A 24,833-nucleotide genomic window follows, 5' to 3' on the forward strand; every position below is an offset into this window, starting at 1 on the left:
TATGAAAATTTAAAGAGAAGGCTTAGCTGAAGATGTATATATATATTTCATCACTTATGAAAATATATACATATATATATATATATATAAACACACATTATATACCTTTGTAAAAGTTAGTTAAGACTAATCTCATTTTAAACAAACTAGACTAAATAACTTTGGTTCCCTTCATTGTGAACGGTCATAATGAATATTATGAGCCTTTGGCCAAATCATGATACCTGAGGAGTTCCCATTTTCTTTATGTCTAAAATCTTTTCAATGCATTGGTCGATCCCAAACATTTAAGAGAGAGGCAGTAATCTCAGTATTCCTCTGAATTTCATTTAATTAAATTCCCAGCTGGACTGGGAAAAACTGCATATGTTCTCACTGACAAAAAGGCAGAATAAGAACAAAATCATCTGCTCTGTTTGGCAGTTAATTTCTTGCCAGTGTTTTCATCTGTACTGATTTACATCAACCAGCACTAGGACTGAACTATTTATATTGGTGACTGCATTTGCCCAGCCAGCAGCAATAATGATATCGCAATTATAATACCTCAAAGAGTATCACATTAAAACCAAGCGTTTTAATGTCCTGAAAATGTATTTTCAGTACTAGTATGACTAGTATGGAGGTGCAGACAAGTACAGAGCTGCAGACAAGAATAGAACATAATGAGTCTCCCAAGCTATATCTATCCTACTAAACAAAAGAGGGTAAAAGTAAAATGTGCACTGCACTCTCATCATTCCTCTTGTACTCCCAGCATTCCTGTTACTTGTTAACTTGCTCCCTACCAGTTCAACAGCTACCTTTCCCTTAAAAAATGTGCTGGCTTTATTTAGTGGATACTTTGCTTCACCTCCAAAGACAGTTGTGATAAGGCAGCGCTACTTCTAGCTTTCTCAAACGTATATTTTTCTATCTCTTATATGCTCTCATGTCCCGTCAAGATACAAGCAGTGGATACTTTCCGGTTCATGATAAAAAAAATAAAATTAAAACACTCTTAGTGGGTTGCCACACCACGACACCATTATACCTAACAATGAAGTGAGGAAACTGTACAAAACAATATCATATTATACAGGTACAGAGGCCCTTCACAGAATCTAGCAGAGATCCAGAACTGGGTGCTGTGCCATACAGATGAAATCATTCTTCTCAGGAAGGAGCTGAAATCTTTCTGAATTAATTCCAGTGGACATTATTACTTGATCTTTTGGCTGAAGATTTGTCCGTTGCACTTGAAGCAGTGTACCTATGAAGTTGCTCTCTTTTATCATATTCTCTCCTCTTGAGGATAGAGGGAGTGCACAGAAGAAAGAAGAAAATATCTGTTCTTGTGATTTTTATTCTGCTGGTAAAGGATCATATCTGTTCCTTCACCTACTGGGAAGATATTCAGCAAACCTCTGATTTCATTCAGTAATTGCAACACTAATTACAGTTCTTGGTCTCCTCTTATGTATGCAGAAACTTGGAGTTAGTCCAGAAGTTTCTCAAGGACAATGAGAAGCTCTTCCAGCTGGGGAGTTGAAAGGAGGCAGAATCTGAAGCCAAACTCTCATCCTTCTTTTCCTTTCCCTGTTATTGGAGAAAGGATAAACACCATTAAGCAGTGTCCTAATGTGCCTGCATGGAGGGGTGGTTTATTTTGGGGTTTTTTTTGGTTTTCTGTGTGTATGGTTTTTTTTTTTGGTTTTGTTGGTGAATGTAGAATGTAAATGCATTACAATTTGTATATACCTACAGATTTTATAAAATAATTTTTCCATGATTCTATAACTTGAGAAGCAAATATTTATTTCAAATTTAACCCTTTGGGGTTTACATCTATTTTTGACAAAAATATGAGAGGGACACCATCTGTTCCCTCTCTCTCTCTTTCCTCCCACAAAGAAAAGTTTTCTGAATTTTTTAATTGAGTATATGAAGCCAAGAAGACAAATTTTGAAAATATTGGCAGAGTAATTTAGACCAGATAATTCCAGGACAGTTATGATAAAGATACTTAGTTTAATGCAAGAATGAAACATGGTGGCAAACAGACATACTTTCCTGACTGAAGACAGAAGCCCTGACTGAATTGCTACATTTGTTCACCTGCAAAGACTCACTTGCTTTTCAGCTTGTATTTTTTAGAATAAAAACTATGATGGTACAAATGATCCTATGCCATTGGCAGGTCATGGCATGGGAACTTGGTTATCATGGAGCAAGACCAGCTGATTGTGTAGTCATAACAATTGCTGTTTTCCATGAGACTCACAATGTGGTCATTCTAGACCACATGGCATAAGATTGTGTCCAGATGGTTCTTGAATATCTCCAGTGAAGAAGACTCCAGAACCTCTCTGGACAATCTATGCCAGTGCATGGTCATCTGCACCCTGATAAAGTTCTCTCTCATAGAAATGTATTTTATTAATTTTAAAAAGGTAGCTTAACATGAGATTTTGATTAGTAATTCTGTGTAAATCTAGTGTTGATCCCCTAACTCATCTAGGCTAGGATTAAGCCAGAATGAGTAGATCTCTTCCTCTATTTCTCTGATTACTGGAAGAAGCACTGATACTGTTTTATTTTGAAAACTGATGAAGCAATGCTTGTGAATAAGCTATAGTCACAATTCAGACTGTTTTAGGTGCTCTTTTAATAGTGACAGTATTTTCTCCTGTCTTGTTTTTTTGCCTAGTATTAGTATTGTCTATTACTGAGTGGAAAGGTACTTGGTTTACCTTTGTTTTAAGAATCCTAAGCTTCCTCTTGCAATACTACTAGTTTTTACTTGGTTTTGTTGATTAAAAGACAAAGCCTATTTTATTTTTATATTTATTATTATGTGAACAAAAGCACAGAATTTTCCTCCAAACTATTCTGAACTCTAGATGCCTTTGCCTTAGATTAAAAAACAAAACAAAACAAAACAAAAAAACCAAAAACCAAAATAACAAAAATGGCCAAAAACCAAAAACCAAAATAACAAAAATGATTGAACATACAGATATTTTAGATTCTTTCTTCTGCACAAAAGAATTCAGTTCATAAATTCAAAATATCTCAATTTCTCCAATATCTCTGCCAAATATCTATCTCTATTCTTTTAAAATACTATCATTCTATAAATCTACATTAATATCTCTGGTTTTGGTACAATCACACAATTTTAAAAAACATGACATTGTTAGCCTAAAAAAAAGTTGTCTCGAATGGTTACATTTTATGCATGATTTTCTACTCAGAGTGAGCATCAGTGAAAAATGCTGAGGACCATTCTGGGCAAAAATATGAATCAGTATGAAAATCAATGTATATTTTCTGAACTGAAACAAGCCACTTTTTTGGTTTACTGTTTACACTACTCCTATGTAGGAATTTTATCAGTCATTAATGCAAAAAATAATTTTTTTTGCTGTAGAAAAAAACCAGTATTTAAAGGCTATTGCTATTTATATACTTTCATTAAAAAGGAAATGAATAAAAATGCTTTTAATAGAAATGCTAATAGGAAGAAAAAAAACCTTTCATTTTCCATGAAGGGAAAGTAATTTCTGCTTACACTAAGTATCTGTAATTGTACTATGTATCTGTATTAAACATTACACTTCACTTCAATAAGTGGATTTTTTAAAATTTCATTTTAAATTTAATAAATCCTTATTTGACTCTGTTAGTAATCAATATGTCTTTCATAGATAGTGACAACTGTCATGAAGGCCTGTTACTTCTTTGCATCTCTTCAGGAAAAGCTTGCATGTATTGTGTGCAGCATAATATTGGTTGGAATTAACATCACTAAGAACAGTGAAAAATTACTTTCTTACAAACCGAAAAGTTGACTGACAGTAGAAAAAAATGGTCAAATATATATGGGCAATACAATTTATTGCCTAATTCAAAGTTGAAGTAGTTTTGGAGACTTGCCATATACTTTAGATGGTTTCAGAAGAAACTTTTATTAAAAGTTTAAGAATTTGTTTTTAATCCAAAGCCAAACCTGTTTTTAAATATCAAGCAAGAAATTAAAACTGTTCATGCTTTAATGACATGTACATAGGCTATATCTGAGTTTTAAGATAATAAACTCTGAATATTGTTTTTATTCATGACAACATGCCAAATCCTCTTTATCAGACATCTACCCAGATTCCTTAGCATAGCCAAATTATCTTCATGGACTTGAAAGTATGGCAAAGAGCTGAGAAAGACCTTGTTCTCTTAGAAATATCATCTGGATGCCAAATCAGATATCTTATATCTATGTTTAGGTAACCCAGTAGACTTTTACGTTTCACTTGTCCAAAGTAGTCTTTTTTGACAAACAAAATAAAATTTAAAAACCTCACAAAACCAGAAACAGAAAATTCTCACTTTCCATTTTAAGTTCTGAGAAGACAGTGTATTTACCAAAATGCTAAGATCCAGTTATTAAAATTATTAGAAAGATGGTCCTGCCTGATTTAAGGAGCAAATGAGACCATATGACAAAGTCAATAGTATTGATTTTATTTAGCAATAAATGTGAGGGAGAGTGAGAGTTAGAAACAAATAGAAAAAGAGGTGTTGGGGTGGAGAGAAAGAGAGTGACAGAGACAGATTAAATAGAAAATATCGCCATTCCATAGATGTTGATAGCAGCCTATTGATCCTGTTCTTCTGGTCTTCCAGGTGGTGAGGGTTCTTCAAAACACAGGGTTCTATGGATTAATACATTTGGCTCAGGTGGGGTACCTCCCCACCTGGGAGGAAAAGTTGGACACAGCCTCTTGCAGCAGACTCTGGATCTGTTACATCTTTTTGAATCACATGCAGTGCTCTGTGATGCCTCAACAATGAGTGCGGGGAGTGCTTTGGGGGTCTTTGATGGAGGATGACACCCCCTCAGCTGCCCTCATGTGAATGTCCCCCATGGTGTGGCCATCCTGGGGTGCGGGATTTGCAATTGAGCCAGTTTGCGTGAGGAAGGGTGGATGTTCACCCCTTTTGACCAGAGGGTATGCCACACATCCAAAACCTCTCCTCTTCCCCTCTTTGCTGTGGGGTAAATGTTGCAATTTTGGCCTCAGTAGATAAGCCTTTGAATTATAGCCTCCCCCAACCCAAGCCCCTCCAGTGCTGATTTTCAGGACAGATGATGTGATTGGCTTTCTTTTTTGCCGCACTCTTCTCCCTCAGCCTTGTTTATTTGCCATAGTGGGCAAAAGTCCTTAAAAATGTTCGAGCCATGAACTTTAAATTTTCAGTCTCTTACACTAAAATACAATTACTCAACATAAAGGAAACCTGAAAACTTCTGAACTGCATTCATGCAGACAGTTTTCTGTACAGAAAACATATCTTGAAACATGTTCTAGGGCACTTGAAGAGAAAGACATGACTTCTGTCCAGTCAGCAAAAGCCTGAAATTTAGAAAATTAGGATTGGTCCTGATATGTTTAAATATGTCAGGGGAGCAGAGAAAAAAGCTGGTGAGGTTTGAGATATGAAGTAAAGCAGTCAAAGTGATAACTGTGAAGAGAGATCAGTACACCAGATCATAATAGTTGCTCTTTGAGATATTTGACATGGAGAGGAAGACATTTTGCTGTGAATGTAGGAAGCTTGGACAACTCTCATTAAAAAGAGGTTGGTTTTCTTTTAATGAAGTAATATGTTTTTTAATTTAAAAAGTTTGGGGAAAAAACAAACAAAAAAACAACAACAAAAAAACCAAGACAGTCTGAGGAATGGGTAAATCCTGAGGCTAGCAATGTTCTTGACACAACTCCAGGGGAAGGTCAATGATCTGGACATCAACCCATGTTGGAAAGCTACCAATTTTGAGAAAAAGTCAGGGCTTACTCTTCCTGAAGGTCATGGTTCAGGATGTTTAGCATAACCGTTGCCTGAAGTGCAAAAGAAAATTGTCTCAGTCATGTAGAAGAAACAACAGACTTGGTTTTATTCCCTCCAGTCTGACTTTATTGTATATGGGACTCATCGAAATTTACAATGTTCATCTCTTCATGCTTTCTGAAGAGCTAAAAATAATTTCTATTCTAGAGCTGTATGGATCCTTCTATAGTGTAGAAAGTTACATTTAAGTTTTTTGTTTTTTTTTTTTTAAATCTGTATTTTTAAGAAAATATTTAATCCATGGTCAAGATTAGGGTAAAACTTGGGATAGAAACATCAGTAAAAGGCTTAAAAAAGTAGATCGAAAGGAGTCAAAATTTAACAAATTTTCCCAATTCAAGTAACATTCAACAGTTACAGCTCAACAAGGAACTGAAAGATTTATATTTATGATTCTGCAAGCAGAACTCACCTGTATTTCATCACTTCACCAATGAAGATAGCAGGGGGGACAGTGCAAAACATTTCCATGAAGTCTGAATAAACAACACTCACTCTCACTTACCTAGGCTGTCATCTCATCATAAAAAAAACGACTCTCCCCTCACTTACCTAGGCTGTCATCTCATCATAAAAAGGTTATCAGGTTGGTCACACATGATTTCCCTTTCCTGAATCCATGCTGACTGCTACAAATCACCTTCTTGTCCTTCATGTGTCTGGAAATGGTTTACAGGATTACTTGTGCCATCACTTCCCCATAGCTGAGCTGGAGCTGTCGGTTCTGCAGTTCCCTAGTTGCTCCTCTTTGTGTTTCTTGTAGACAAATGTGCTATTTACCATCTTCCAGTTTTCAGGGATCAATCCTGACCTCCACATTCTTTCAAATATTAGCAAAAGTGTCCCCACAAAAAGATTAGTCAGTTTCTTCTGCACTCGTTGGTGTACATTCTAAAGATCTGTAAACTTCCCTACAGTTTGGGTAAAAGTTCCATGACTTGATCTTCCTCCACCTTTAAATCTTCCTTAGTTTACTTCGAGGAGAAATAAGTCCTTCTGGCTCCAATTTTTCCTTGAGACTCAAGGACCTAGGACTGTGGGAAGCAGGTCTATCAATAAAAAGTGACGTGAAGACATTGAGCAATTCAATTTTTTTTAGTGTCTTTGTCACAGGGTTGTCTGTCTAGTTCGCAGCTGGCATTTTTCTTTGTTCTCCTTTTTCTGGATTTGTACCTATAGAAACTCCTCTTATTCTTCAAATCCTTCAACAGTCAAAACTCCAGGTAAGTTTTACAAACCACATCACTTAGCTCTTGGACACTTCCCAAAAATGAAAATATATGTACATATACATTATATATAGAGAGAGAGTCTCAAACTTTAAACTTTTCCAGTGGTAAATTTAAAAAAGCAACTAATTATATGAATGAATCTTTCTCTTTACAAATTGTCAATCTCTTACTGTGTGCATATATATATATATATTACAAGTATATTGTAACCATGTTTCCATGTTTACAAGGCTCATTTTGTAGATAATTTTTGTCTGTTAGACACTGATGGCAGCTGAATATATTAAGTATTTTCATAAAAGGTATTTACTCAGAAATCTAGGTTGGGGTTCAATCGGGTGATGATTCTAGATATTGGAGGGATCTCTTTTATTTAACCTTGAGTCTTACTGCAGTTACAACTACTTGGCAAATGAATTATTATTTTAGAATCTTACACACAGCAAATCACCTTAAATTGTCCAGTAAACTGAGCTAATTTAAGCCTCTACATATTTTTCATCCTTGAATTCAAGCTATAAGACCAAAAGAGTTTATTAAAATGAAATAGAAAATGCTGCCAACATTGCATGAAATTGTGGACGTGATTCTTACCTCATGAAGGAACTTCCTTGTGAAAGAAGCAGGCTTGGTCAGATCTATGTCCCTTTGTGCCTTTACAAAACAATCCTGAGGATTTTCTGATGGATTAAAGGGATTTCTAGATGACTGTGAGGTAATCCTATAAGACTAAATCACATGTAACATTGTCCTACAGGATTTGTGGAGGACTAAAATATTATACTGTGAGACCTGTAATGATTCCTTCAGAAACACAAGTCTGACTGAATAGCTATTACGATGAGTACAAGTTACAGGACACGCAGGAGAATACATAGGTAGTAATGTGCTAATGTTTATAACACCGTGTTTTATTACTCACTCAAGAGTAATTCATTCTGTATTAAAGGCCAGTGTTAGGCATTTAAACTGCCAGAAAAACATCTATTTTTTTGCTGTTACCAATAAAATAAGGCAATTTTTATAGATAGTACATGGAGCATAGGTTTATTTTCTAACTGCTAGTTGAGACATTGCTTTCCATCTTCTATTTAAATATAAATTTATCAAGAATTGCTAAATTAAATTAATTAATTATAATAAAATATATGTTTATGTTTCATTAGACAGGTGTTAGGTTCAGTGTTAGGTAGTGATCAAAAAATATTAAATTTTAAGGAAATTCTGAGTTACTTGAACATTAATTTAAATTGAGGTATCACCAATAACCCAAAATAGTTTATACATATGTAACAAAAGCTCTATAATATAGTTCAAAACAGCTATAGTTAGGGCTCTTAATTCTTATAGACATAACAAGGGTGTTGGTTTGAATTCATAAATACATGACTTTTTAAATTTGTTGACAAATCTCTACAATCTCCTTCAATAGGGAATTCCATCTAGGATAAAATTATCTCCTATGTTGAGAAACTTGCTTCTTCATCACCAAAAAAGACAATTAAAATCTTTCTATGTAATTTTTATGCCTTTCTTTTTATTTTCTTTTTTTTCATTTATATATTGTTTCTTCATCTTTGACTATGCTGCAGCTTTGCATGAAATCAGGTGATTCTTCTGCAAAAATAAGTTGTTTGTGACCTGAGACACTTTCAATGGGAACCCTCAACACTTTGTTTTGTTAAAATACTAGGGAACTTACATAGGCATCATTTTGGTAGTGGTATTGGAAGGGAATGCTTTATCTTGGTGTCGATATTGATTATGTTTGTCAGGAGTCTTTCAGGTCACAAGGGCCTGTTGTATGCATTACAGTGTTAGTACCTTTAAGACTTCACATTATTCATCAACTTCTTCCTCTGTGATAAATTTTTCTCCCTTTTTTAAAAATTTTCTTCGATTGTTATATACAGCAGGACCTGTTGTCCAGGTCTTCATAGTTATCTTAACCTAGGATTAAATGAGGAGGCTTAACAAAGCCATACTTTTGCATATGCACTTCAGTATTTTTGCAGCTAATGGTCTCCTTGTAATACAGGTGCATCTATGCCTGCTCTCACAACTATTCAAAACTGATTTAGCTTCTGGTTATAGCCACTAATTTTTACCCTCACTTACAGATATTTCCCTTTGCAGTTGATTGTCCAGTTTCCTCAATATTTTCCAGGATTTTATTTTTGTATAACTTCTTACATCACAGTTTATTATCCAGTTTTCTCTTGCCTGACATATTTTTCATAGGAATTTGTCTGATGTTCTCTGCTTTTTCTTTCAAGGAGTTGAAATCTCACTTTGTTTTTCTGGTCACACAAATTTATCATTTCTCAAATATTCCAAGGACACTGTACCTTTCTTTATGATATTACTAACTTCTATATGAGATTCACTGTTCCAATACTTCATGTATCAGCTGTTGCTGGGTTTTTCACCTTCAGTTATGAGAGAACTTGTTTGGATTTTTTCTTTTTTGTTTGCTTGGTTATTTTGTTGGAAGCTTTGGGTGTTTTTTTCCTTGTCAAGGGTGAGATATAAAGAAATAGTAGTTTTCTGGGTATAAGTGGATGAAATATACAGCAAATTTACAATAACATTGTATAGTAACAAGTTTTCAAGCCTCATTGACCATGATTCTCCTACTTGTGCCTTGTATAAAAATTTAAATGTAAGCAAAATGAAGAATGAACAAAGGTAAACTCTTCACTAAATTAGCAAACGTGTTTGTTATACATTAAGACCTGAAACTTCAAAGAACTTAAAAGAATTATACTCAACAAAGTTTTAGAAATTGTGCTAGGTTGTTTGACCTCCTACTATGAAATGTATGAATTTCCTCCAATGTCTTTCACAAGTAAACTAGATAAATTACACTATTTGTTTTCTTTGCAAACTCCAAGTAGAAGGCTCAAAAATACCGCAGTTGGGCAGATCTTTGCTTTAATAAAGAGCGAGAGAGACTAAGACACACATTTTTAAAAGACTGGATATTAATTGATATGAAAGTAATGTCAAAAGAATAGTAGAGGAAAATACTTAGGTATCTTTATTGCTGCATCTAATGTATTTATATGCTGCATAGAGAATGATTGAGGCATTTTGAAGATTATCCACACCAAAGACACAATTCCAATTTTACAAATCTTTCTTCTGTATTCCCAAAACATTCAGAGGCAATGAATGCAAAAGAATTACAAAATGCCATCAGATTGGTAACTTTAAGAAATATGATTGTCAGCATTTTAGGCTCCTTACTTCTCCAGAAGCGAGTCTGAATTTTGGAGAAATCACTTTTGAAGCCTGTCAAAGGTTGTTGCTGTCTAGAAAAAGCATTATTATTCCCATTTTTTAGAGCTGTCCTGGTAATTTAGCCAATATAGGCATAAAATTGGTAATTGTTAGGAAATCTCTTTTTTTCCCTATGTTTTCAGGTTCTTTCAAGTTTTCTTGATGGAATGGACTAAAGAAAAGTATTTTTTCAATGGCATATTGTCTAATTGTGAATATAAAATTTTGAACATATCTCACATTTTCTAATCTAATAAAGCTCTGTTTCAGCATAGAGAGTTTACACTGGAGAAGGAGGAGGGCTCCTCATTCTTATCCTCTGCACTTAAATAAAATAACACATCTATTCTGAGATGTTTAAAAGTTAGACATCTAACTTTTCCAGGCTTGTCACCTTTTGTCATAGTCAATAGAAAGTCAGGCATAACATGAGAACAATTCATCTCACCCCAAAACAGGCACTAAATACATATCAGTTGGAAGTGCTTGGCAGTATTACTTCTACCATAACTATAAACTTGGCTTACTAGTGCAGACATCCAGCTTCCAAATACCTGCAGTTAGCTAAGGTATATTCCACTCAGAATACTATATTACCTGGAAAACCTATAAGTTTTCACTGCTGGAAGACATAATTTATCTGCACAGAACATCTGGTTCTTTCTTTGGTAAGTGAGTCTCAGTAACTAAAGGCACAATGGTAAATCTCTGCATGGTGTGAAGATGTTCTAAAACAAATAATTCACTAATAAACTTGGACTATTATATTCACAATATGAGTCTCAAGGAGTTTTAACATCAAAATCAAAACATGGAAGGAATAAATGAATCAAACAGAGAGGTTGTGAGTTATTTGCATGTCCACTGTGTATCTTGATAACACCTGTATTCTATGACACTCAGAGTTCATATATATTTGTTTCCATATATATTTATTACCTGCAAGCTGTCAGGGTCTACAGTACTAATCCACTTAGTGGATTTTTGCTCATAACCCACTCAATGATTTGACATCTTCTTGAGGTTTTTTCCCCCTTTTTATCTTGAAGATTTTACTCATTAGATTATATGTCTGTCTTTTATAACCTGATCCTCCTCTGGCCTCCTGCTTCAGAGCCTCAGTAACTCTAGTGTTTTATTTTGTTTCATTAGCCTGTCTTTTCCCCTGCTTTATAAGATTGGATACATAAGTACAGATATACTTCTGCCAAGGTCCTTCTAGACACATTCTGCCTTCCGTTCTGCCTACACTTTGCCCAAGACCAATTGCTTATTATATAAGTCAGTTCTGTGTTTATGGGTACAAGAGATATATGGAGGTACTTCAGGAAGTCCAGCAAAGGGTCATGATATTGATTAAGGGACTGAAGCGCCTATCATGTGAGAAAAGGTTGAGAGAGCTGGGATTGTTCAGGCTGGAGAAGAAAAGGCTCACAGAATTCCATGTGAACACAATAATGTTGTGGGTTTTTTTCTGTGAAAATGGTCAAACACTGGAGCAGATTGCCAAAGTAGTTGCCTATGCCCTTGGGGATATTTAAACCTTGAATGGGTATGGTCCTGGGCAACCTGCTCCAGTTGCCCTTGCTCTGAGCTTAGGCACTGGACTAGATGATCTCCACAGATGCCTTCCAACCTCAGCTGTTCTGTGGTTTTCCAATTAGATTAGAAATATAATTAGAGACATCTGTCCAGGTTTCTTCTTGTAAAATTCCCTCTTTTACTGTTAGGCATGCAAACACCTTATCTAAGTTCTATGCCTTCCTATTGAAGCCCAGAAAGTCCAGAAGTCCAATAGCTAGCTCCATTCTAAAAAGGGTGTTGGTTGTTGCTTTTATATGCCTGTTCACTCGTGCATACAAATCTAGGCCTGAATGCAGGCACTTTGTTTTGAGGAACAGACTCCTGAAGTTCTGGCATGCAGACTGTCAATTAACCTCACTGGAGTGGAGAACATTTAAGCTTTGTCTTTATACTCACTGCAGACACTTTCCCCCTTCATACACCATGTGCTCAACATTCTTGTTCCTGGATTCTGTAAGTTATGTTTACTGATCTTACTTTTGTTCTCAACATGGAAAGTTTTTAGAAGGTAATCAATTGTAAAAGTAAGCCCAGGGCAAAAGAGTGGATAACTGAGATCACACCAGCAGGTTCTCTGAAAAGTATTAGTCATGTAGGATGAAACAATCCTCTGAGCAAACATCTGCAGATTCAAGTACCTTTGCACACAGAAATAGATTGCTCCATAGGATACGTCTATCAGTGTCTTACATCCTTCTTCACAGCATGTTTTTTACACATTATGAGCAGCTGCAAAGAAATGGTACAAAGAGACTCTCAGTTTGTCCTGCTGCAGCAAAAGTTTCAGGCAAGTACAAAGACAAAAATTCTCTGTTGGTGCTGTACAGAAGATGATAAAGAAACTTTCATCTATGATGCTACCTTTTATGATTAATAGAATTATTGCTGTGACAGACATAATTGTCAGTCTGTCTTAAAGATTTCTTCTTGTTGTCTTCATCACGAGTCAACAATTACTAGTAAATTTTTATCCAGATTTTTTCAAGCACATGAAGTCCTGATTTTGCTAAAGCTTCCTTCACACATCTCTTATACAAGTGAAAAATTTTACTTGTTTTCTTGTTGTACAGAACTTAAAGTTGTGACATTTGAGACTATTTTAGAAATATGAAGCAAGTCTGAAGAATTGCAATGAGCCATTTCTTCTCCTTTGAGTAGAAACATCAATTACTTAGGAAGCAGCAGTACATTTTGAATGTATGGGAATATAATTTCTAGCTGGAGACTCCTAAGATCTCCTTCTTCCTCTATCTACCAGCTATACATCGAACTCAAAGGAAACTGGTACAGTTGGCTTATCAAATGAAATCAAATCACAGGAGAAGTGATTTTATTAAATTTGTTACTTTCAGACTGATGGGCTGCAGCTAGATGAATTACTGCTTCCCAGATAGAATCCTTTAAAAAATAAAAATTATGAACTTCTATTGCTTAGTCACCAGTAATTGAGTGGCAGTGGTTGCATTAATAAAATAGGAACATTTCCCATCAGTATTCACATAAAGAATTAACTATTAAAAAGCATGTTATTAAGACTTTAGATAGACTGACATACTAATTTAGGGAAAAAAACCAAAACAAACAGTAATAACTGTACTGAATGTAACTATCTAACCCAAAAAAACAAAACTGCCAGTGTTTGTGATAAGTATAGAGGGATATATACTGTAAATAAAAATGTTATTAATTCTGTTATTTGCAGCAGTAATGTTGGATAACAAAATGAATAATAAATATTTTAAAAATATAAGCAGGGAAAATAAATATTTGAGTTCCTTCATACCAACTTGTTGTTCCACACTTGTGGAAGTGAGAATGGACCAGTTCTCAGAATTTCAATAATTGACGTCTATATCATTTCTCTTTTTAATAAAATACTGGAATAATATGTTCAGGGGTTTTAATAATCTCCAAATAAATAATGTATTTTTTTTCTTTGTATATTGCATGTATTGTGAGCAAACTGAATGCAGTCTCCCTTTTAATACATGTATATGTGCAAACGTATAAATAAATAACTCCAACGGAGATTCTTAACAAGAAAGGATGATTATTTTCTGCATGTATTAAAATTAAAAGTGGTCCCTGTTTAAAATTTCTGTAGTAAATAATTAAAGGTAGTAAATATGTTCAATTATTAAAGCTTACAAGGTACAAAAAATATCAAGGGCTTGTATAAAAATAAATTAATTACAAGAGGACAGCTTACAATGACAGGTGTACTTTTGGTGTTTTTCATAAGAAACTTGTAAATTTAGCACTTAAGAATTATTTCATGAGTTTCTATAATTGTTCATAACTTATCTGAAATGTCTGCCCAATAATGCAATTGTTTTAATGGGATTGCATAAAAAATTATTGAAAATATTGAAAAACATTTCAACTCAAGTCATGGTTTACAACAACTTAAAGCTATATCCATCATAATCTCCATGCAGGTCAGTTTGGATTAGGTTTAGTATCATAGTGAACTCCTCTTATGCCTGATCTTAACACTATCACCAAGACTGACATTTCACAACCTGTCAGAAAATTTCATTATATTATAGCTACTATTGAGACATATTTTAACAAAAAAGAAATTGTTTTAAGTGTCTCATTGTTTAGAACTACAGAGTAAGGTCCCTAAAGGATGCATAAAGGCATAAAATCATTCAACCAATTTATGAGGAAATCATAGAGAAAAACAACAGGGTAGCTGCAAGCAACTAACTGACTAAATAAATGAACAAATAGAAGATAAATATTGTAATTCTAATTTACCAGCTCTAGGAAAATTTTAGCAGATGAACTAGTATTCTTCCATCCTGTGTAACGTTCTTAAAAATATAGTATTGTGATGATTTCTCACATTCAAATGTGTTTTCATAGATTGAAATTAATATTTATTCTTGTTGAACCTGGACTAAATTTTCAAATGCTTTATATAGAAGAATAAAAATCCTAGATGATAGCTTATTTATAGTTAAAGATATAAACTATTAGTACCTCTGAAATTAAAGTCATGGATTTGGTGAGCCCTTGTGGGAAAATTTAGCATAAAGATTACCACATCCCTACAAAAATTAATGAGAATTTTTCCAGAGGCTATACTATATTATAGTAGGATGCTATTCCATAAACAGCATTTGTTTATATATACTTATATAAGAAATATAGTGCCACCATAAGGCAGCATTATTATTTTATCAGCATGACTCCTGTGATCCACAGGAAATTTTATGTCCTGTTAAACAGTGTGAATATGTCAAAGTGAAAACATAAAAGACCTTATTTAAGGAAATTTTAACATTAACAAAACAAGTTTTTCCAGTAAATAACTGAAGTTACAGTTCAGAATACAACTAGAAGACTGTCCTCTAGTTCATATTGATCATGAACCTAAAGGTAAACTTTTCATCCAGACTATTCTATTAGGATCTTAAAGTCTTTAGTAGCAGAACCAGGAAACCTGTTATACTAAAATTGCTTTTTTTTTTTTTGCTTTTTCTAAGACAGAGTCGCAATTTTGGAAATAATGGCAAAAATCCATTGCTTCAGCATAACTGAAAGACATACTCATATGGGTGCAAACACATATACAAAATCATATGTATACACACACAGATATATATGCATTGGGATGATAAAAAGAGTTCGTCTTTAAAAAAACTTGTTGAAATTCTAGAGAACTGATAATTTTTAGTTATATTGGAAGCAATGGTTTCCTTCCTCTAATAAACATAAATATAGAATTCCTGCTTTTGCAGCCTGTAGGGCTAAATTGTACAGTTTATGAGTTAGTAGCTTTGCTAAACCAATGGGATAAGATAATAACAGTGAAGTGCGGTTTGCTATGCTTATGTGTAACAAGGCAAGGTTACACCTATACTGTCCTAAAGTTTTTCACTGTATAAAATATTGTTAGTGTATTTTTAGCTTACAATGCCTGTCTCTTTGCAAAGTATTCTACATGTTAATGATAAGTATAAAGCCAGAGCATTATGAAATGTGAATGCTTGAATCACACTGACAAACATTTTAAAGCCATTATGGCATAGCACTGAATGCCAGGATGGGACCTATTTTCAAACAGAACAAACAGCTAAGGGAAAACCAACAATATAAACTGTACTTTTATACCAGTAAATCCATCTGCTGTTCATTCTTCACAGACTTAATAACTAATTAAATATATAATTCAATCATTCCTGCCATGATGATCATTCTCATGATCACTATGCACAGGGCTGATACACGTTGCACAACACCCATGCTGACAGCTTCTGTTTACAAGAACTCTTTTCTTTGAAAAAAAACAAACCTCTTTTCTTTGAAAATTATAATTTTATTTTACCTTTTGCAGTGAAGTAACTATTCTCTCACACTAAAACCACAGTATAAGAGATTTGTATGCTCCAAGATTAGCAGTAATTATGCCAGGATTTTCTTCTAGAATTGAAAGGTTTGCTTGTAAAGAAGGAAGTTCACAAACAGCCCTTTTGGAAGGATCTTTAATGAAGGATGAAAGTGATGTACTCATCCTACCAGGAGAAAATATATGGATGGGGGGAAAGAGTCAATTTGAAAACACTGTTTCCCTTATCAATATTTGTTCACAGTGAAATGTAGTAAACTCAACTAGGGCCATCAGTAGAAATCATTTTTCAGTAGCAGCAATTAGAAATTCACGTTCTGGACCAGTGCTTGCAAGTGCTGTCAATAAGCTTTGATACCATAAACTGAAAGTTTTCATCATTCTATATTTCTGTCAAATCCTGCATTCCTTATGAATTCTATAGCTAACTCCATTTGACAAAGACCTAATTCACAGTTTTCTTTTTTACCCTTAGGCATTTTTTCCCACTGTTAATGCAAAAAAAGGACCTAAATAAACTGCCACATTTGTTACTGTAGATTCCTCACACTTCTGCACACATGAACACTGGCAAATGCACAGTGAAACAAACAGTTCAGAAAAGAAATACAACTCTTTTGTCTTTGTAAAGATAAAAAACCTCACAGAATTAGCTTATTTTTCAAAGTTTCATTGACTTTGCTTTCTATTAATAATGATTTCAAAAATAAATACATAAACACTTTCTCCTTCTCCTGTGAACAAAGCATAAACACAGAATGGGACTGACTTAGTTACACTGCAAAGTCCTTATTCTTCAGACGAGCCATTCATGTATTTAATGTGAAGGCAGTGTTTCAGTTGTCTTCATAGAAGAGAGGCTGAATAAAGGTCACTCCACGTGCTTAGACTCCATAGCTGTAATGATTTTACAAAATGTAACCAACAAAAGGGGCACTCCCTTTACCTTTCCCTTCATCTGCTGCCAACTGTGCACCTAGTGCCAAAAGATGTTTCAACTCATTAAAGATACAAAAATGTATAAAATAAATTTCCTCCATTAATTTTTCTAACAATTTTCAAGGTCAAAACTACTTCAAAATATTTATCCAAAATTTTCAAAAAAAAAAAAAAAAGGTCACCCTTTTCAATTTTCATTTAAAGCACTATAAGGTTTTTCACTATGACAGTGGTGAGATAATGGAACAGTTTGCCCAGAGAAATTGTTCATGTCTCATCCCTAGAAGTGTTCATGACCAGGATGGATGGAGCTTTGAGCAACCCATTCTACTGGGAGAGGTCCCTTCTCATGGCAGATGGTTTGGAACTAGATGATCTTCCTGATCCCTTCCAACCCAACCATGTTACAATTCCATGATTCTGTAAATAAAATTTTGAAAAGAGGATGCAGACATGAAATTATATTTTCTATCAAAAAATGTTGAAGGGCTCTAAAAGGTTGAAGTGGATATGGACAGTTTTCACATTCCTACTAGGATCTAATAATGTTTAATTTCTCATTGAGGAGAAGGTGTTATATTTCTCCTAGGCTATTTGGAATACAATTTCTAAAGCTTTCTTTTTTCCTTCTGAACCTTAATGCCAGAATAATTACTGTATGAATTGAACTTGCTGTTATAACTAACAGAATGCAAAGGCATAAAGGAATAAATAGTACTATTAAAATATGTTACTGTAGATTCCTCACACTTCTGCACACTTAAACTGAAACTTAATGTTTCAGACAAAGCTCCACAACTGTATTTCAAGTATCTGTCCCATACAATGTCATTACCCCCTCAACATGACCCAACCTCTAAAGTTCCTTTAAAGTAGAAGCTGGGAATTTTCAGAGGTATTGACAAAAATAAACAATATTATTTGTGTAGAGCTAATTTTCTTTCTATTAACTGGTACAGTGAGTTTTGGATTTTGTAAGAGAAGTGTGTTGATAGCAAAGTGATGTTTTAGTTGTTGTTAAGAAGTGTTTATATTAAGTAAAGGACTTCTTAGCTTGCCATGCCCTGCCAGTGAGAAGGGCACTTTAACATGGTTTCTTTAACATGCCTTTAACAGGACAGCTGACCTTCCAAGTGGCCAAAGCGATATTCCATACAGTATGGCATCATGTTCAGCATATAAAGCTGGGGGGAAAGCTGACAGGTCAGAAGATAGACTGCAACACATTTGTAAAATTTTCAGACAATGTTTAATTTCTAATAAACGGCTTAGAAAGGCCCTTTTAAAGTAAAGTTTTATAAAATTAAATCCTTTTTTTTCTTAGTGAGTGTAGCAACCGCCTCCCCTCCCATCCCACCTCTCTCATGAAGGTAGAGTAAAAATTCCATCAGAATTTTCTCTTCCTTTGTGAAATTCAGACTGTACTGAAATGTACAATGTGAGAGCAATATGTTTACTTCTTCCAATAGTAAAGTGATATTTGAAAAACTGTTTTTAATAGATTTTTTTATGTCTGTACATAATACATATGTATGGCACAGGGAGAGAGAGGGGGGAAAAAGAAATCACCTTGGATACAAAGTAACCTTCAAAACATAATTCTTTACAGGCACATAAGGACAGAGATGTTTTTAAATGACAATGTGAGCTCAGAGGCCTAACCTGAATATAGCTAGTGAATAAATCAATCTGTCTTATTCTATTAAATTAATATTTGTGCTGATTATCTCCTGCTAGGAATTATTTTTGCCTTCCTTTGACCAAGTTGTATTTAGAGAGGTCACAGCAGCAAATAATTCATTTTAATTGGTAAAAGAATTTTATCCAACAACTGGTCTCTTCTCTTGCCAACTGAACTATTTACTCAACAGACAAGACATACTTTCATGTATGTGTGCGTGCACTGTTACGTTTCAAATGCTTACAAAATAAACGTCTATCAACAAGGATTAAAATCATATCTTCCTCTCCAAAGGGTCTGTTTCTATTCCCTTCCAAATTTTCATTGGAAAATGTAAGCTTTGTAAACAAAACACAAGCTGCTTAATAAATGGGAATTGTCATTGTAAACAACTGAATGTCTTCTTAATAGAATATACAGGTGAACATAATATGTGACTTTCTTTTAGATAATTGTGGTAAGGAACATAATCTATGCATAATGGAAAACTATCCCCAGTCATGCTGCTTAGTTGAGAAACCATGTTAAAGGCAAACTCCAGTCAAGTTTTTAAGAGTCACACAAAAGATTTTTTTTTCCAGAAGTTTGAGACGATCCTGTGCATATTTTTTAAAGCACACAGAAGAACACAGTGCAGATCTCAGGACTAAGAACAGATGGAAAAGGCAAACTAACTTTATAACTAGCAAAGTCCTTTAAAAAGTCTTTAAGCCATGTGCTGCACAATGCTAAATCAATCCATGAAGGAATGCGGAACTGCTGAGGAAGAAATTCTGCAGAGACTTTCAGGTAGTAATGAATTAGAGAATTCCTTGTTGCCCTCCAACTTCACACCATTGCTGCTACCCTCCAACTTCACACCACTGCTTTATTATCAAAGGAAGGAAAAATTTCATTTGTTTCCATATTTACTCTTTTGTATCACATTTATCTGCATCTGAAAGTTTGAACAGACTTAGAAACAGACTTTGATAACAAAACACAAGGCATTTGTATCAAAGTGTAACAGCTCATTATCTGTGCCTTCATGAGGTATCTTGCTGCTGGCCCAGATGGAGCTGATGGCTAAATATAAACAACCTCAGAGAATTAATTAATAAAGTACAAAACAAGCCTTTTAAAAGGGCACGTCGTGTACAATAGATCCAGCTTTCTTTATAATTTAAAATGCTGTCTGTTTGAGTATGTGTAATGCAATACAATGTCATCTGACACAGATCTGACCACAGCTTCTCAAGCTTCAGTTAATTACACACGTGAATTTATTTTTTTTTAACAACGATTAAAAAGAAGAGCAGATAGTGCTCAATAACATGAAATTTTTAATTTGATCTTTCTTCACTCCATCAGGGAAAATTGTATTTTCTCCAGTTTCATCTAGACAGATTATTTTCTTCCCAGTAATGTCTGCCTCTGGGCTCTGGCCAGTCTAGCACTGACTGATACAAGTAGTGAGGATGGAGCAGAACAAGATCATACCGAGATGGGGCTCATAATTATCTGTCACACAGATTCTCAGGAAAAATTACTGACTAGGCTCGACTGATGAAGACACTGCATCTTTTGCTGTAACTCTTAACTATGACCGTGAACATTTGCTACTTTAAAAAAAAAGCTCTGCAACTTTGGAAAAACCACTTGTGTACAACTTGAATATTTATAGTTGTTTGATTATATTCTAGGACAAGAAATACAACAAAAAATAACAAAACTCACCTACTCTATTTTTGATATAGAAAGAACCACTCACCTTCATATAAAAAGAGAATTCAATTTTTCAAAATAAATTATTTTGCTGCCCTTCTTCACTTATTTACAAACTGCCATAGACTTACAAAGGATTTTATTCTATCTTTTCTGTAGCATAAGCTTTCATAAATTTAAGAAGGGCACAGATTTTATTTTACATGCAAAATGCCTAGAACTACTTTGTCACCTTGACCAGATCAGAACCTTGGATAATTTTAATCACACTGTTCTGGTTTTTTGAACTACAGAGAGTTTGATTACATATGTATGTTGAGAGAGACTTTCAGAAAAAAATTTGAAACACAATTAAGACTTTTCAATAAATGCATTTTTAGTTCAGTGCCATAACAAAATCAAAGCACTTTAAGAACATCCTGCTACTCTCTGGAAACAAGTAATCCAGCAGAGAAAATGTTTTCAAATGTGCATCTGAAAATATAGGATTACATTCTCATTTTCCCTTGTATAGAGATTATTATCTTTTACAAAAACAAGCACAAGATTCTTGTTTCTTATTATAATCAGATTTTTGTGTTACATAATATAACTTTGTGCATGTATATGACTTAAACAAGTAGATAGGAGAAATATTTGTATTTATATAGATTCATTATGTTTGATGCGATCAGTACACCATTTTAACCATACACAAAAGAAAGCATGTACTTTAATCCTGTTTATGTCTTATATCAGAGATACAGAGTAATAGCAGAGTGGCTCCTAGCAAGGTTTGTTGTATGTTTCTGACATAAGACAACACATATCAGTGTTAATCCCAGACAGAGGTGGATGCCATTCTCCACTATGGTCAGAGATCAACCTCTATCTAAAAAGCATAAAAAAACCCCCACCTTTATTTTAATCTGGCATACATGGTAAATGACAGATATATTGGAAATTTTATCCTGCTATATGGATTCATCCTGCTAAAGTAATAACTCTGTGGCAAATATTAACGTAGCCAGATCTGTATGCCCAGGTTTGAGAAACCCAGGTGTCCATTCCTGGCTATATTTAATATTCACCAGTGTCAGAGGCAAACACTGGTGTAGTCAGAGTGCCATCCTCATTTCTGATACAGCCAGAGCTCCAGCCCCTTCTCTAAGAGAGCCAGAGTTCCATTAGCAACCATTTGACACAGCCAAAACTGTCCCCATCTTTGACATTGCCAGCCCTTTACCAACACCTCTTACATTTCTGGCTTCTGTGACAATGTCTGTAAGAGACAGAGCTCTGGCCTCTTCTCCAATGCTTGATCCCATTGTTCTTCATAAAAAAGCTCTGTTCATATCAGTGAGAAAGCCAGGATTTCATTTTCTTTGAAACTGCCAGCATTCTGTCCACACAAATTATATAGTCAAAGTTTTATTCTCAGTCTTGGTATCAGCAAACTTATGTGGCAACAGATGGTATAAACAGGTGAATGTGCAGGAACACATCCTTGATCCTGAAACATCTAAGGTCTGTCCTCATGTTCTGTTCTATACCCAGAGAGCTGTCCACTCCAATGGCATGCTTGCAATGCCAATTCCACCTGTGAAGAGCAAGGCCTCATCATGTCAGAATCTCTTACCTTTGAGGGATCCATTATGTTTCTTCAACATTCATCTTTCCACCACAAGTGCTAATCACAGAAACAAATTATTCAGAATTAATGTTCCACACTGAAAAAAAAATCCAGATATTCATAATGTGGTAAAAAAACTTTTGAGCTCAAAAGTTGTCATCAAGTTTGGCTCTTGATGAGTTACACCCAAAATACTTGTACTTTATATAAAAATATTTTGTCTTCATACTTTTTGATACACGATATACAAATTGAAGAATTTTGATATCATACATAAAAAGTATCTTTTAAATATCATATTTTCAAGACCATTGAAAATTTGAGAATTGAGTGGGTTTTTTTTCTTTTAGCCACTCTTTAGGAAGACAAAGATGCACTTGGATTTCACTGTCAAATATCAGTTGAAATGAAATTCCAAAATTTTACCTTTTGCTTAAAATGAAAATTGTGACTTTTGCAACATAGTATGACTTCTTTTGCTGAGGTTTTAATCAAGAGAATAAACATAAGAAGGCTGTGATGAGGTATTTTTTCTTCATCTGTGACAGAGAAAGGCCCTTTAAAAATTCCCAGGTGGTAAAAGAGTACAAGAGAGTTTATCTGCAAATGCACAGTGTGACTTCTGGAAAAGTTTGTTTGGACATGGGATTCTGCTACACTCCACAGCTCTTGGCTGGAGTTCATTTTGGTATACTTGATCCTCCATGGCTGAGTGCACTGGATCCAGGTAATCAGCCAGGTGAAGTCCCATGACAGTATGGACTGAGCAGCTGAGTTGCTGAAAACATGGAATATTATATGTACTCATGGTAGAGGAACATGACCCTAGTCTCTCATATAATTTCATTGTTTGATGGTCAGTGAGAGTTACTTGGTTTTCATTAGTATGGAGATGCATATTTTACCTCAATTCTATGAGTTGCTTACCTGATTTGGGCAATTATTTAACATGAATATATGATCAGCAGATCCTTTAATGCTTTTTCTGAAATATTCTGAAGATTCTGTTGGAACATGAGTCTAGAATCTTGTCTTTCAATCTGCAGATGCTGGAAACTGAACACTGAAAATTCAAACTAGAAAAAATACAAATGATAGAATGCCTAGGTAAGCTACCACTGACATAGAAGGTGAAAGGAATAGAACAGGCTGATGAGGGAAAAATTCCTGCCAGTTCTCTGCCAAGAGTTCTAGTTTAGTCTTAAATACTCAGTAAATAGATATAAAGCTTTCTTGCAGAACTCTTTAGGTAGCAGAATGTGTATTGAGACCCAGAAACTAGCAAGTATTTCTAGGTTTAACTTACTAAGTCTAAATATATGCAAAATGTTTGGTTCATGTTCCAGTGGCAGATGTCTGCACCACAGCAGTAGAGCTAGCACTTTTTGTTGTTCTCAAGTCAAGAATAAAATGGAATAAAGAATTACTAACAATTGTAAGTGAGGAGGTATTTAGTTTGCCCAAACCTCAGAGGTTACAATGGAAGAGTCTTTATGTAATCTAAATCTATAAGCACCTACTGTGTCTAGTGGAGGTCTAGTCAATACAGCTGATGAAGTCTAGATCTATAGAGTCTAGACATCACAGGGGGATGGCTGCTTTATGCTACACTGAACATTTCTCCAGACTCCAGTGAGTATATTGACCAGTTCTTCAGTGACAAAAGCAGTTGTGTTGGTATCCAGGTCACACACAGATACCTAAATATAGGCCAGCTAAATCCCATACCACATAGGAAATTGCACACTATTTTTGGCAGGATATCACTTAATACACAGCACAATCCTAAGGGCATTTATCAGTGAAACATGCTCCTTAGTAGGGCAGAAACTATTTTAAAACTTGTAACAAAATTATTTTTCAACGCAGTGTGTAGTGATACTGAGTCAAATTTTTTTATCTGCAGTCCCTTGCTTCAATGAGTTAAGAATCTACTACAATTAATTTGATATGGGAGGCTATAGTTTCACCTCCAACTTAAATCTACACCCCTGTGATTCTGTGGCTTCTGAGAAACCAATAATATCTAAATTGATTGTTATAAATCTTAGGCTTAGAAAAATCCATGGCACTTTTTAATAAAGCTGAGACTAAAGCAAACTTTCCATGACACCTTCACTGGTTATTATCACAATTCTAAACTCTGTTGAGGCCTAACTCATGAGATGCAAACATTTGATATTTATAATATCCCTTTTAAGAGTAACAATTAAAAAAAAAAAAGAAATGCCTTCAATAAAAATAAAATCCTTGATAATTAAAAATTATCTCAAGTTGACATTTTTGAGTTTCTATAGTCTACTCTGTTTGCAAAAAAAAAATAATTAAATAACATCAAAGCATAAAGTTTTATGCTTAATTATTCCTAAGGCAGTGAACAATAATGGTGAAAAGACTCATGAGAGAAATCTATTGCTTTTTTGCAACACAGCCAAAAGATCTTGAAATGTTTGCTGCTGGAATTATATAAAGTTATATAACAAATGAAGCTTTGCATACTAATATGTGTTTCTTTTTTTTGTTTTGTTTACTTTGCTAGATCTAGGGTTTATT

This window comes from Molothrus aeneus, chromosome 2 (assembly GCF_037042795.1).
Source record: "Molothrus aeneus isolate 106 chromosome 2, BPBGC_Maene_1.0, whole genome shotgun sequence".
In the NCBI taxonomy this organism is placed as follows: Eukaryota; Metazoa; Chordata; class Aves; order Passeriformes; family Icteridae; genus Molothrus; species Molothrus aeneus.